This window comes from Microplitis demolitor, chromosome 4 (assembly GCF_026212275.2).
Source record: "Microplitis demolitor isolate Queensland-Clemson2020A chromosome 4, iyMicDemo2.1a, whole genome shotgun sequence".
Lineage (NCBI taxonomy): Eukaryota > Metazoa > Arthropoda > Insecta > Hymenoptera > Braconidae > Microplitis > Microplitis demolitor.
Window position 1 is genome coordinate 27,188 of NC_068548.1, and position 14,036 is coordinate 41,223.

The 14,036-nt window shown below is 29.3% G+C and overlaps 1 protein-coding gene across 1 annotated transcript in view; it reads left to right on the top strand.

Annotated features, from left to right (window-relative positions):
- Nucleotides 1–10,309: 10,309 nt before the first annotated feature.
- Nucleotides 10,310–14,036, top strand: part of LOC106693152 (RNA-binding protein Musashi homolog 2-like) — a 36,003-nt gene continuing 32,276 nt past the window's right edge. Inside the window, exon 1 of the mRNA XM_053738371.1 lies at nt 10,310–10,510. The gene's annotated coding sequence lies outside the window, so the exon portion shown is untranslated. The remainder of the gene's footprint in view (nt 10,511–14,036) is intronic.

The window sequence follows — 14,036 nt, forward strand, 5'->3', positions numbered from 1 at the left end:
TTCTATTACATCTAATAAATTCCTTTGACCAAGTTTATAATAACATACTCACTTGCACCACAATCTCAAACTCTTTATCTCTTTCTGACTTTAGTGCGCGTTGTGTAAGTACATTTTGATTGCTGTTGGATGTCATTGTTGTTGTGGTAGTTGTCATCAAGTATTCTCCACAGATATACACATATATATATATATGTATATATAACACCGAGACCGGTATACAGGTTGGCATATTCGGGAGACTTAAGTCTTATATGTCAAATAAATGAAAAATATATATGTACTTGTACGATATTGTATTTTATATGAATAGAATCTAAGCCGATAGTATAAATAAATCTACATTGTAATTATAAACTTTATAACCTCATGTTAGTAGAGTTGTAGTTGCTACTTCTATATATCATTCTAATGTATATAACTGATGAATAATTAAGTTATCTATCCAGCAACTATATTAACAGACTTACAATTAAACTCTTTGTTTTATCATAATTATTTAACTATCAATTGTTTTTTTTTTATTTTTAATTTTATTCATCTATTATTAAAATATCATTGTGTTATAGATTATGATTATATTCACTGTTTTTAAATAAATTAAAAAAAAAAAAAAAATATACACTAACCTCTAAACTTTAGACTGATTATTGAATATTTGCTAATGGATGTTATATCAATTTTGTGGATGTGCACGGAGCGAAAGTGCTATGTGCGGTTCAGTGATTATAGATTACCTCTACCAACCTGATGTGTAGTCGAGAATCATCGCAAGCAATAACATGTTTCAGTGTATATACCAACGATATAGTACAGTAGCATGTTAGAAGTAAATCCGAATAACAATAATATTTTTTGTTCATTATGATGTCCTCCAGTGTAGGAGAAACCCCAATAAGTCCTTAGAATAATTTATTTTCCGAGCCCAGGACCATATGAGAATAAATGAGGATAAATGAGGATAATAACACTAATATCTATGCATTTTTATAAAGAGTGGCCCGCCGTATAATTTTTGTTCTTAAAAGTCTTCCCGGCTAAATTTTAAGTTCATGTCACTCTCCATTTTTATAATTTCTATAATATCCTGTCCAAAAGCATTTAATTTATCAAGCATACTCGTGAGCAACACTTTAAAAAACGATCTTTATCGATTATTTTCCATTTCTACATTCTCGGAAATTAATACGAGACTCAAAAAGTTCGAACATGTATATAGACAATAAAGTTTTCAAGCTCCTTGAGCTTGAAAACAACGTCAAGCTTCAGAGCTGGCCCACAGGGTCAACCGGTTTCCAGATTTTTTTCTTCATTCTGTTTTCTTTCTTTACTATTATTGAAATTATATATTTTATTATTTAACATTTTCATACGGTTATTAAGTTAATAAATTAAAAAATATATTTATTTATAAAAGAAAAACAATTTTTAGAAATACGATAAAAAAATTTTGTCAAAATCATTTTTACAACTCAACTATTTACGATTATCATATACGTAACTAATATAAACCCCATACGTTTCGATAATTCCATAGTCGTCGTCGTCGAACTCATTGTGGTGACATATATATATATATATATATATATATATCGACTCGTCCCGTCATCTCCAGTCTACTGACAACTTTTTTCTTTGTTGTTTTTATTTTTTTATTTATTTATTTATTTTTTTTTTTTTTTTCGGATTCTTGATGGTTTCTTGTGAATCGAGTCCACTGAAAGAAAAATATCTCGGTTACGAATTAATCGGCCGTACAATACGTCAACGCCAGAAAATAAGTGGTTCGTACACGAAAAATCCGACAACGTTTTTCGAGTAGCAGTAGTTGAAAGAGATGGACGAAAAACGCAGTTAGAATAACTTAACCTTATGTATTATATGTGTATATTCAATATTCCATAGATGTTGAAATACAGTTATTTAATTTTCTTTTTAATTTTAAAGTTTCAAGTGATTTTTAATAGGCTGTAACTCGGGGGAAAATAGTCGTACAGAAAAAAAGCTAAGTATAGCTTCAATTATCTAATTTTCATCAGATATGAACTTTCTAAATTTTTGGTTGTCTTAAAAACGGTCTACGGGCTTGAATAAATTTTTTTTTTAAATTTTACGTATTCTTTATTCAGTTATACTAGTTAATAAATATATGTATTTGTAGATATATGAATTTGTTTTTTTATTTAAAAAAAAAAAAAAAAATTTTCACTGTACGAACGTTCTGAACTTGAGGTATATATAAATATTTTAAATGTTACATATGTTGGTATACGGATGTATCATAGAGATACAATAGTTGATAGGGAGAAATTGACAGGGACTGTCAGGTAAATTTAACATCGTCATTATCAAAATGTTTAGTTCAAGCAGAGTCGTTTTGGTGTATTTTCGCGTCTCCGTAACTGTAAATGATTAAATATCATCTGCATCTATTTATCTTTACCATTTTTCGTTATTTCTCATGTTCTAACCACTGGCTATGTCTACTATACGCTGCTATACTCCCACTGGATGGTTCCATATAAACTTAACCCACGTATACGTGTACACACATGGATGGATTCTCAACTAGTGATGCAAGTGATACTTCCGGTTTTGATGGATTACAAAATCTCACTTATTTAACAGTGTGGCTATCCAGGTGACTATAAATACTAGACCAACCGACCAACCGACCGACCGACCGACCGCCTACCCGCCCAAATGCATCATGGGTGAAATTTGAAATATTGCCGATGCAAACTGGGGTGGCAGGTGTTACCGGAGTTACCCTAATTGCGCGTACGACGTTTTCTGGAAATTGATGAGCTACGACACTTATTTTTGGGATCATGGAAATGCGCCTCAGAACAAGTATGCTTTCCCGGTCGCCAACCAATATACACACTTATATATATAATATACATGTCGTTGGCTAACATACAAATTTTAAGTATTGCCGTCAAGATAAATTTTACCAAAGGTTTTTTATTTCCTTTTACGTAAATTAAAAACAATTTTATACGGTTGTCAGATACATACTTTTAACTTGGCTGTAAATAACGTCACTTTTTGTATTAAAAAAAAAAAAAAAAAAAATACTCAACCAAGAAATAATACCAATCGTCGTTTGCTCGTTTAGCGCAGTAGTTTAAGAAATCGAGCATGGAGACGTGGTCAGTGATGGAAATAATAGACCGTGTGCTGTGACTGCTGTGCGACTATATAATACCATCAATAACAAAATCATTGAATATATATATATATATATATATATAGTTGAAATTGTCGTCGAATATCCACGATAAAATGAGATTATTTGCAGAAATTTATTTCTCAAACTGTGGTATAAAGAAGAAAAAAAAACCCCGTAGCAGAAGTTAGTGCAAGCAGTAGACGTGAAATCGGATTACTCGGTTTGTGGTTTGTTCCAGTAGTAGGCTTCCAGGCTTCCAGGCTTCCAGGCTTCTACTTTACTTTTACAAACTCCATACAGATCTATGTATAATATACCTATTAGTATACTTGCTGTGGACTTTATTTTCGAAATCTTTTTAAGACTTATAGAAAATATAATATATACATACAGTTACATTGTACTAAATTTTTCAGTATATTGTAAATATAAATGTAAATAACAAATACAAATAATTATAATACTTGATTAACATTCTTCTTGACATTTTAATTATTTTATTTAAAAAGTGAGAAAACATAGGATTCACATCTGTTGTTGGTCGTGAGATGCATTACGAAATTAAAGATAGGTATACATATACATGGGTGACCTTTTCTAAATACATACAAAGACTAAAAGAAAGAGATGTAAAGTAACAAAAAAAAAAAAAAAATAATAAATAAATAAATAAAGCAGACATGGTAGTTGTAGCTTAATTCGTGAAAACCGCGTCCTCTCACCGTAAACCAAAGAAATGAGAGTTTTAAATGAAAGCAACAAAACTCTTTTTGCCTGGCGTTCCGCTTCCGCAATTTCTTCTTATTCTTTTCGTGATATAAAAATATATATAACTTTTTAAAGAAAAGACAACATTTAGTATTATGTATATAAATGATAAAAGTTTTTGATAATATAATTATTTTTTTCATAATATACATGTATTTTTTTTTTTTTTTTTTTTTTTTTTTTTTTGTATATAATATAATCAAGAATTATGAATATAATTAAGGTAAACCCTTTTCCTAATAGCTCATAAGGATCATATATGAGGGACTTTTATGTTTCAATCATTACTGCCATTACCCCTACATATATAGTCTTCTATACTTATATATTAGATGAGTAGGTTGAGATACTTGTATAATTACCCAACACGCTGTTGCTACTGCTACGGTTATCGGGGTTCTTACGTGTTTAGTTTTCAACACACTATATATCTATATATGTACAGTAACTATGTACTGGTGGAGGTGGTAAAGTTTTAACTGATGATATTACTATTTACTATACTACATATCTAAGGATATCATAATTGATAGTTGTATAGTAATGGTGGTGATGGTAATGGTAGTAGTATGGTAATAGTATATATTTTTTTTTTAATTTTTCTCTTCTATTTGTATATTATCCATATCCCTATTACATGTTTTATTGTATAGTCTGACAAAAGACAAAAGTAGGAGTTATTACTGGCATAAGAGAAACAACAAGTAGATGATGAGAGTGTTCCAAATATATACCGACAGACTATAAGCCATCACTGGATTCCTGAATTTCCTTACACGTCTATTATATTATATACAGTATTACACCCAACATTACACTACTACATAGATAATTCTGTTTACCTGAAAACTGTAATATAGTATGTATATATATATTTTGATAAATTTATTTGTTGCAATATACAAGTATCAGTGAAATGTAAACCTGTGGCTTCTGCCGAATCAATTGCCAGTTCCACCATATAATAATATAATACATGATAAATAGTAACATATATCATATAAACTTTGTCACATGAGTTATACATATATATATATATATATATATATATAATATATTCAACTTGTCTTTGATGATGCTTTCATAAGTATATCTAATATATTCCATAACATAATACCTATTATAAAATTATAATCGCATTTATAAGATTATTTAAATGATTTTATTTATATTATAAATAATAATAATAAATAGTAATTTACGTTTTCATTTTATTAGTATATTAAAATTTGTTATTTTTAGTGAAATCTCGTCTGGTTTTATACGTGGTGTATGAGGTGTATGTATAAGATAGTCTAGTCGAGTTTAAGGTCTTTTGTCTTTTTGTTTTATACTATACTAGATATAGAGCCATGTTTCACGTAGATGCATGTTTATTGCTGCATTAGTCGAAGCGCTACCCGGGGGATAAGCCGTCGGCTTGGATTTTCCTGGTTTACAGCTGGATTTCTACGATGCTGAAATATCCAACGAGCCACGCGACCATTGGGAACTATCAACATGTTGCTATGGCTACAATAATACATTTTTCTTTTTCGATTTTATTTTTTTAAATAAAGGTAACATTGGATGCTATAATATTTTAAAAAATACATCATTTTTTATTATTGAAGCTGTGCATTAATTCGTAATGACAAAACGATTAGTCAAATCCTTGATCAAGTTGACATTTTATTATGTGCGTGCGTGTGTGTGCATGCATGTGTGTGTGTGTGTGTACATCATTAAGCCTGGCTGCTGTGAAAATGTATTTACGCAAATGTGTGGCAGAGCTTGTGTACTGACAGTCACACGCGGGACCTGCTAGTGATTAATAATCATCGTTGTTACCACACCGGTATCAGTCGTCTTCCGGTTGCCGGTTTAGTGTCCTACTCTATAATAATCATAATCATTATTAGTATTCTATTAAAAAATTAAAAATCTATTTTTTTGTTTATTTATTTATTTATAACGAAATAAAGTAAATAATGCTAAAAATTATAATCATAATAATAATCAACAACAACAACAACAATAATAATAATAATAATAATAATAATAATAATAATATTATAATAATAGAGAGTTATTTATCGACACTTTGGATAGAGTATGGAATTTTCAAGTTATATAAAGCCACAGTGATATGCTCAAAAAGCAGTATAGTATTTCTAGCTCACACTCTGATGGTTGTCGACAAGAAAGAAAGAGAGAGAGAGAGAGCGTGAAGAATAGATGGGCGTGTATGTGTGCGTGCTATATATAAGGGCTATATACACACACACACACACATATATATATATATATATATATATATATATATAATAGATATAGGGTATGAGTTACAGAGTAGAGAGGTGCAGCAAATGGGGGCGAGGTTGGATCACAGGGATGAATTATTCGGTGTCTCCTGCACTCTGCACCCCCAACGGCACTGACGCTGACGGTGGTGCTGGTACTGGTACTGGGTCTACTGCTACAGCTAGAACTACGCGTCGTTGTCTGCTGACTCCTCTTCGACCCTCTGTCGTTGACAATGTCATCCATAATGTTCGTCCGGTTCGTGTCACCACACCACCACTACTCACAACCAACATATTTTTTTACTACCTGCTCGAGACATCCGCCAGTTTTCTCCTACTATTTTATATCATTTATATTTTACGTATACTTTTATTAATTATTAATATATAAAACTAAATAAATGACGAGAAAACAAAAATATAAAAAGTATATTAATTACTATTTAACATTTTAATAAAAATAATAATAATAATAATAATAATAATGGGAAATTCCAACAAACTTGGTCAATGGTCTGGACCGTATATAGCAAGTAGGGAAACCATAATGGTGGTTCGCACGCGAATTAATTGGCTCGTAAATTAGCTCATGGTATCCGTGAATGAATTCCTGAGCTTCTGCTACTGGAATATCATTGCGAGGCAGCAGAGTTTGAGGATGCCCTTTAGCGACATAAGAATATTTATTTGATCTACGAGGTATTTCGGGACTATTGAGTTCCCGACCTTCTTTCACAAATAATATATATATATATATATATAATGCGGAGATGATAAATATCACACCGAAGATGCACAATTTTTTTAATATCTTGAATTATGTAATTTTATTTTATTATAGAGATTGTAATAATATATGTATTTGAGCCAACAAACTATCATCATATAATGAGATCGTTAGAGAATAGTACTTAGGCTCTATGTGATAAATATATATATATATATATATTGTATATACATACTATCCCACTGGTACTACTCGTACTAATACAGTATAATATGTAGTACTACTTATTCTGACAGAATAAATACGCCCGTGGGTTCGTTTTCGTTTTCGTTTCCCAATCTCTCTTTTTTTCTACTCGACTCAACTCTTTTTTAACTACTAGTAGTACGACTCAAGACAGAAAAATCTTGAGTTTAAATTTTCTTTACACCTGTTGCTGTCTCAGAGAGTACACGTATAAAATACTTAATTATTTTCTTCTTCAAGTTTATATACATACATATTTGTTTAAACTTATTAACGAAATATAATATATATTAATATATATTATTTAAATTTTAATATATGTATGTACATGTAAGGGAATAGAGAAGAAAATAAAAAAATTTTTAAAAAATAAAAAAGGAAGAGTTTAAGCTACAACTGGTGGCATATAGTTTGCCATGGACAATGATATATATATATATATATATAAGTATTAGAGGGCATATCACACACAGTTGATGATGTTGTTTTGTTATCAGGTTTCCACGCAATAACACTCACATACAATACAATGCAGTACAAGTGTGATATGTGCTAAAAGCTAAACGCTAAACGGCTTATCTGTCATCCGATGATTCTGTTCACTACATACCACCATCATAATCATCCACCACCCACTATTTACTATCCCTGTTGCGGTAGAGTATCCTTAATTCATTATTCTTAGCTTCTTTAATAAATAAATAAATATTTGTTTATTAATTAGTCAATTTAGCTCGCTTTATTATTATACAAGGCTTAAATTGCTTAAAATCTTTTGGAATATCTTATCCTTATTTTTTTCCAAACGTACTTTCTTATTATACATATATTATGAATATATATGTAGGCGCCAATCTAACTTTAACTACAGCAACGTGTTTTTTCCAGCTGATGCTGACATTATTTTTATTTTAAAAGTAATCTATGGATTTATATATATATATAATCGTTTCTTTTAATATTTAATAGTAGTACGAACGAGTTGAGAGTTATAGCAATAACATAGCCAGAACATAGTAAAAAACGCACTCAAGTGGCGTTGTAGTTGTAGTAGTAGGCGGTAAAGAAAAAAGGCTAGAAATGATATTGAACGGGAGAACAATGCCGCGTGGCCTGAATTTTGAATTGAAAAAAATAAAATAATAATAATAATAATAATAATAATAATAATAATAATATAGGAGACGAAATGCAAAGTTTTGAAGTAAAAAATAATAAGAGAGAAAAATATGAAGAAAAAGAAGAAGAAGAAGTCAGTATCATTGAAAAAAATATTCCGCAACAATGGATACGGGTATTTGGAGTAAGAGGACAAGTAAGGGATTTTCTCGCGATTATAGTGAAAAAAAATATAAAGGAGCACAATAAATCAGTACATATACATAGCCGGAAAAAAATATATATATATATATAATAGTACCAGAATAAAAAGATTTATGCAAAATTCAATTTTTTTTTTTTTTTTCAACATTATAATTCTATTATTCATTTGGTAAAGTATTGATTTAAATAATTATTGAAACACTCATTAAATAAATATTTAATGAGAAAAAATAATATCTGTGTGCTGTATCTAGTTTTGAAGTGTATATATATATATATATATATATATATATATATATTTTTTTTTTTTTTTAAAACTGAGATGCTCGAGGCTTTTTTTAGAGGGATCTTCATTCAAGTTTTGAACGAAAACGCATCGTTAAAGCTGGTAGGGCCGGAAAAGCTTGCAAGGCCGGTCATTGTCTGGCCATTAGCGTGTTCCTCTGCGTCTCTCACCCTCATCATCAGCATCGCCATCATCACCACCACTATATATATATATATATATATATATATATATATATATATATATATATAGTGTTTCTGATGTTGCTGCTCTTTTTCATCCCCTCTTATTCCCCTATCGCAAAAGTTTTTTGCTCGTTTCCCAGTATCCTAGTGTGCAATACGCGAGGAAATAACGATTCCGAGAATATCCGTATCGTCGAGATAAGGGTCGCTCAATCGCTGCTGGAATATACCAGTAGCATATACCTATTATTATCATCATCTATCTTTCTCAGTAACTCTTTCTCTTTATTTTCTTTTATACTTTTTCATTACTCCTCTTCACTCATTCATTCACTTGTTTTTTTCTCTCTCCCTCTCTCTTTTATCAGATGAACAAAATCATTGTTCAAGTATATTGGTCTTTCATATCTATAATACATGTGCATGTGCAAACATTCCGTTCGATACATTCATTGTAACTAAATACAATTATATTAAATCACTTAAAAAAAAAAAAAAGTACGATTATAATTGCATTAAAAATAAATATAGAAAAATCAGAGGAAAAAAAAAATAATTTTGGTTTTACGAATAAAAAAATATAAAAATTGAACATAATGCCGTAAAATAAACATAAATACGAATATGAAAATAATAAAATATACAGTCCACCACCGGTTGCTGGGACACAATTGCATATCCTAGTGATGTGCGCATGCGTAGATAACAGAAAGGAGAGAAAATATCGTAATATCACAACGTCCCTGTTACACCCCCGCACAATTCACGTGCTGCCCTCTTGGCACCCTCTCTGAACGTACTTATTATTTGTCTCTCTGTTACTCTTATGGTTATTGCTATCGTACTTTCTAGCTTGCTCTGAAGCTCTCAACGCCTAGCCTAGTCGTGTTTAGTTGTATTCGGGCTTTGGGCTTCGGGCTTCCCCGCGAGTTATATCAACCAACTCGTTCTGTCTTCTGTCGTTCAGTGGTTCAGTTACTCTGCTCGAGCGCGACGTGAAACACACACGCGTCATTATACTATATACATGCATACATATAAATATATATACATATATATATATACATAAATACATATATACATATATATATATATATATATTACTTAATCATCGTGAGTAGTAATACTTATTACAAAAAATAACAATACTTGAAATGAATATTTTTCTTTTATTACAACTAATAAATTCTTAAAGTGTATATATATATATATATATATATAGACATCATTTAAATTAAACCTTAATTTGAATTTGTGTTGATAATAATAAAAATTTTAATTCAAGTGACATTCATCCACGTGGAAACAGTAAATAATAAATTTATCGTTGATTAAATATTTTTCTTGCAATAACAATTAAAATTCAATTTTATTAATTAAAAAGTGCGCGTGTGTGTGTATGTGTGTGCGTTTGCGTCTGCGTATGTCTGTGTCTTACACAATTGTTGATATTTTTTTTTTCAAGTATGAAAACTTTTTTTGTGATCACCTGTGAAGATATTTATTAATTAAAAGGTATTATTTTAATATTTAAATACATACATATCAATAATATCAGCAAATATCATCAATATTTATAATTATAATTTTGTATAAAAAATTACCAAATAAAAATAGCGAGTATTGTGAATTGGAATTTCCGCATTGTAATACTTGGCCCTCAGTGTTTTTTTTTTCTCTCCAACGTTCGTATTACATTATGATGCCAACCGTTAACGTCACGCAATCATACAAAAGTGATAACTCAGTGTTGTGAAAGTACAAAAACAACAGTATTTTAAATTATTATTGATTTTTAATTTCAGGTATGACTAAAACAACTTTATTTTTACAACCACTTAAATTAGTTGTTATTATTATTATTATTATTTTTAATATTTTTATGATAAGAGTGAGAGCATAAATAATGTTAATAAAATAAAACATAGGTATGTATACATATATAAGTATATAATATAAAAGGAGAAAAAGAGATTAAAAGTACATGTATAATTTTCCAATAGCGTCAAGATAAATTGACGTTTTCAGCGAGTTTGACGTTCAAGACAAGCAAACAGCACGTAAACCACCACTTAAATCATTCACAAGAGTATATACTCATCTTTCACATCAGCCACCTCATCGAAGCTCCTTTTACCTACTCAATACTTTTTACTCTGCTAATATACATCATACAATTTCCTTACATTACCTTTTAAAACTTAGGGTAGTCTCATCATATATTTATATATATAATCTTTTTTTTAAATGTATTCAATTCGATATATGTATCAAATTAAACAACGGTTGATTATCACGGAAATGTTTAGTAGCTTAATGTCATGTATGGTTAAAGATAAAAAAAGTAAAAAAAGTTAAATAAGAATAAATTTAATCGGTGGAGATAGACGTTGAGACAGAGAATGATTAGGGTGCTTTTTCGTAACGACGACACTCGTTCCCGGGAGATCAACTCGTATCTCTTAACTTGTGGAAAGACGAATCGGTGAATTGGACGCAATGAGTATATATATATATATATATATATATAAAATTTGTATTGGTCTGATGGTTGTGCGTATATAGACGTACAGTACAGATTTAGCCGACATCTGGTTCAGTCCATTCGTCCGTCGAGATGCACTACAATCATCTCATCAAGTATACATTTATAAATATTATATATATATAGATTCCCATTATTATGTGTCTAACTTAAAAAAATTGTCTGTTATTATATCCATAACAAAGATTTAAAATTACTTTAAAGTGATATGATGCAGAATGTAAAATACAAAATGATATATGTCAGTTTAGTTTTACCGAGGAGATAAAGAGTATTAGGGTAACAAAATCACCAAGAGGCAATTGCATTGACTAATTTTTTAAATAAAATTCTTTATTTACCTACACTACAAATGTTAAGCCACTTTGGCTTTACATTCAATGTTGATCTGTCACAGGAGAGGATTTTAATTTAAATTCTTCCACTTTTATTCTGTCTAAACTCTTGTTTATTTATTTATTTATTTATTATTTTTATATTTATGTCTTTTGGTTTATTACTATTATGTATTTTTAAAAGAAATTAAAAATGCTGCCGAGATTATTCATCCGATTATAAAAGAAAGACAAAAGTTTAATATACTGAAAAAAAAATAAAAATGAGAAAGACCAAAGAGCAAGAAATTAAATATATATATTGTATATGGCAGAAAACAAGAGCGCGTGCGTCGACTAATCGAACTAATCGAATATAAAGACGCATAGAGTATAGAATACATATATCGGGTAAAAGTTGGTCCTCAAGGGGAAAATTTAAGTCCTGATATAGTAAGGGTACGCATAGTTTCGATGAGCGAAAACTATAGACCTGTCGAGAGGTGAATTAATTACTGGGCAAAAACTTTTTTACGGCTGAGAAAATTTTTCCCAATTATTAACTGCTCTTGACGAGTCTGCAATTTTTGTTTTTTATATATTTTTTTAGCTCGATAATTAACGAGAAAAAAAAATAAAAAAAAAAATTAATTATTAGTTTTTTTTTTTTTTTTTTTTTTTTTTTTTTTTTTTTTTTATCAAGTTACCTATGTATTGCAAGAAATATAATAATATTGTTTCCTAGAGGTTTTCCATCTCGCATGAGAACATAAATATGGAATGCGAGAGAGGTAATAGAGTATTGAATTTTAAAATGAGAAAAAAATTTTCATAAAGACATGGTTTTATTAAAACTAATATGTACATACAGTATATCTGATAATATGTCATCTAATATAATGATATATAAGTATAAATATTATTTACTTTTTATTAAATAAATTTAAAATGAATAGCTGTGTAATATATTTATTAAAAAAAATTTTTAAACTTTATTCTATTTGCACCTTTCGATATGCGGTGAGTGGACATTTATCGAAATTCGATAGTCAGTAGAGTTGATAATAATCGAGTACTGAGTGTCCACAGGGTAAGGCTGACGATTTCATTCCACTGGCCCTGCGGGTCGTTAATCGCGACACGTCCCACATCATCAACTTGTCATTTTACATCTATAGATAATATATACACATAATAAATATCTATATATATTTTTCTTTCACCCCTAGATATCTTAAAATTTTTTTTTTGCTTATATAAAATAAAAATAAATTTATATCAGTGGATGTATAGATCAAATTAAATAAGAGAAATTGTTTAGCAATATAATAGTAATAATAATAATAATAATAATAATAATAATAATAATAATAATAATAACTACTTCTCTATCAGTATAAATTAGTATATGTTAACATCATTATTTTGACATAAGCATTCTCTTCAGTCGTTGTCACATTATTATTGTGGTTAGACGACTAATGTAAAGAAAAATACGGTACAATAGATATGATATATCTGCAGAAAAGTTAAATTTTGATTTATTATTATATATGTATACACTTGGGGTGGTTTACAAATAAACGATATCGTTGTCGGTACTAGAGGGATTCTTATGCTGACAGTACATTGCTGTGTGGTAGTTAGATCCAGTTAGATCAATTAGTACAAGTTAGTATGGTGTAGTATCGGCAGTATTACTATGTATGTACTACTATTGCTAGTATATTGCTATTAGTAACTGTAGGAGCTGTAGGAGCTGTAGGATAATAATAGTTAAATAGGAAATGTAGTAGGGACTAGGGACGAAAAAGGCTATCAGTGTGTTTGTGCTGTTATGTTATTACTATATATATATATATATAGTAATTCTGTAATATGCTAGTAAGGCTAGTAAACTTGTAGATTGAATCGAGCGTACAATCCCACGGAAAAATCTGCGTTACTCTATTTCATATATCGACTAATAAATTTTTCATATTTTAATTTTATACATATTTTTTTTTTTTTTTTTTTTTTTTTTTTCAATTTTATTTTATCAATCGTTTTTATTTGAAAAATAAACAAAATAAGGATTTTTTTTTATATAATATATATATTCAGGACAGTATAGTATAAAAAAAAATTCAGGTATCTACGTATATTTTGCGTATAGTTGGATGCTCATTATCATGATTGCTGT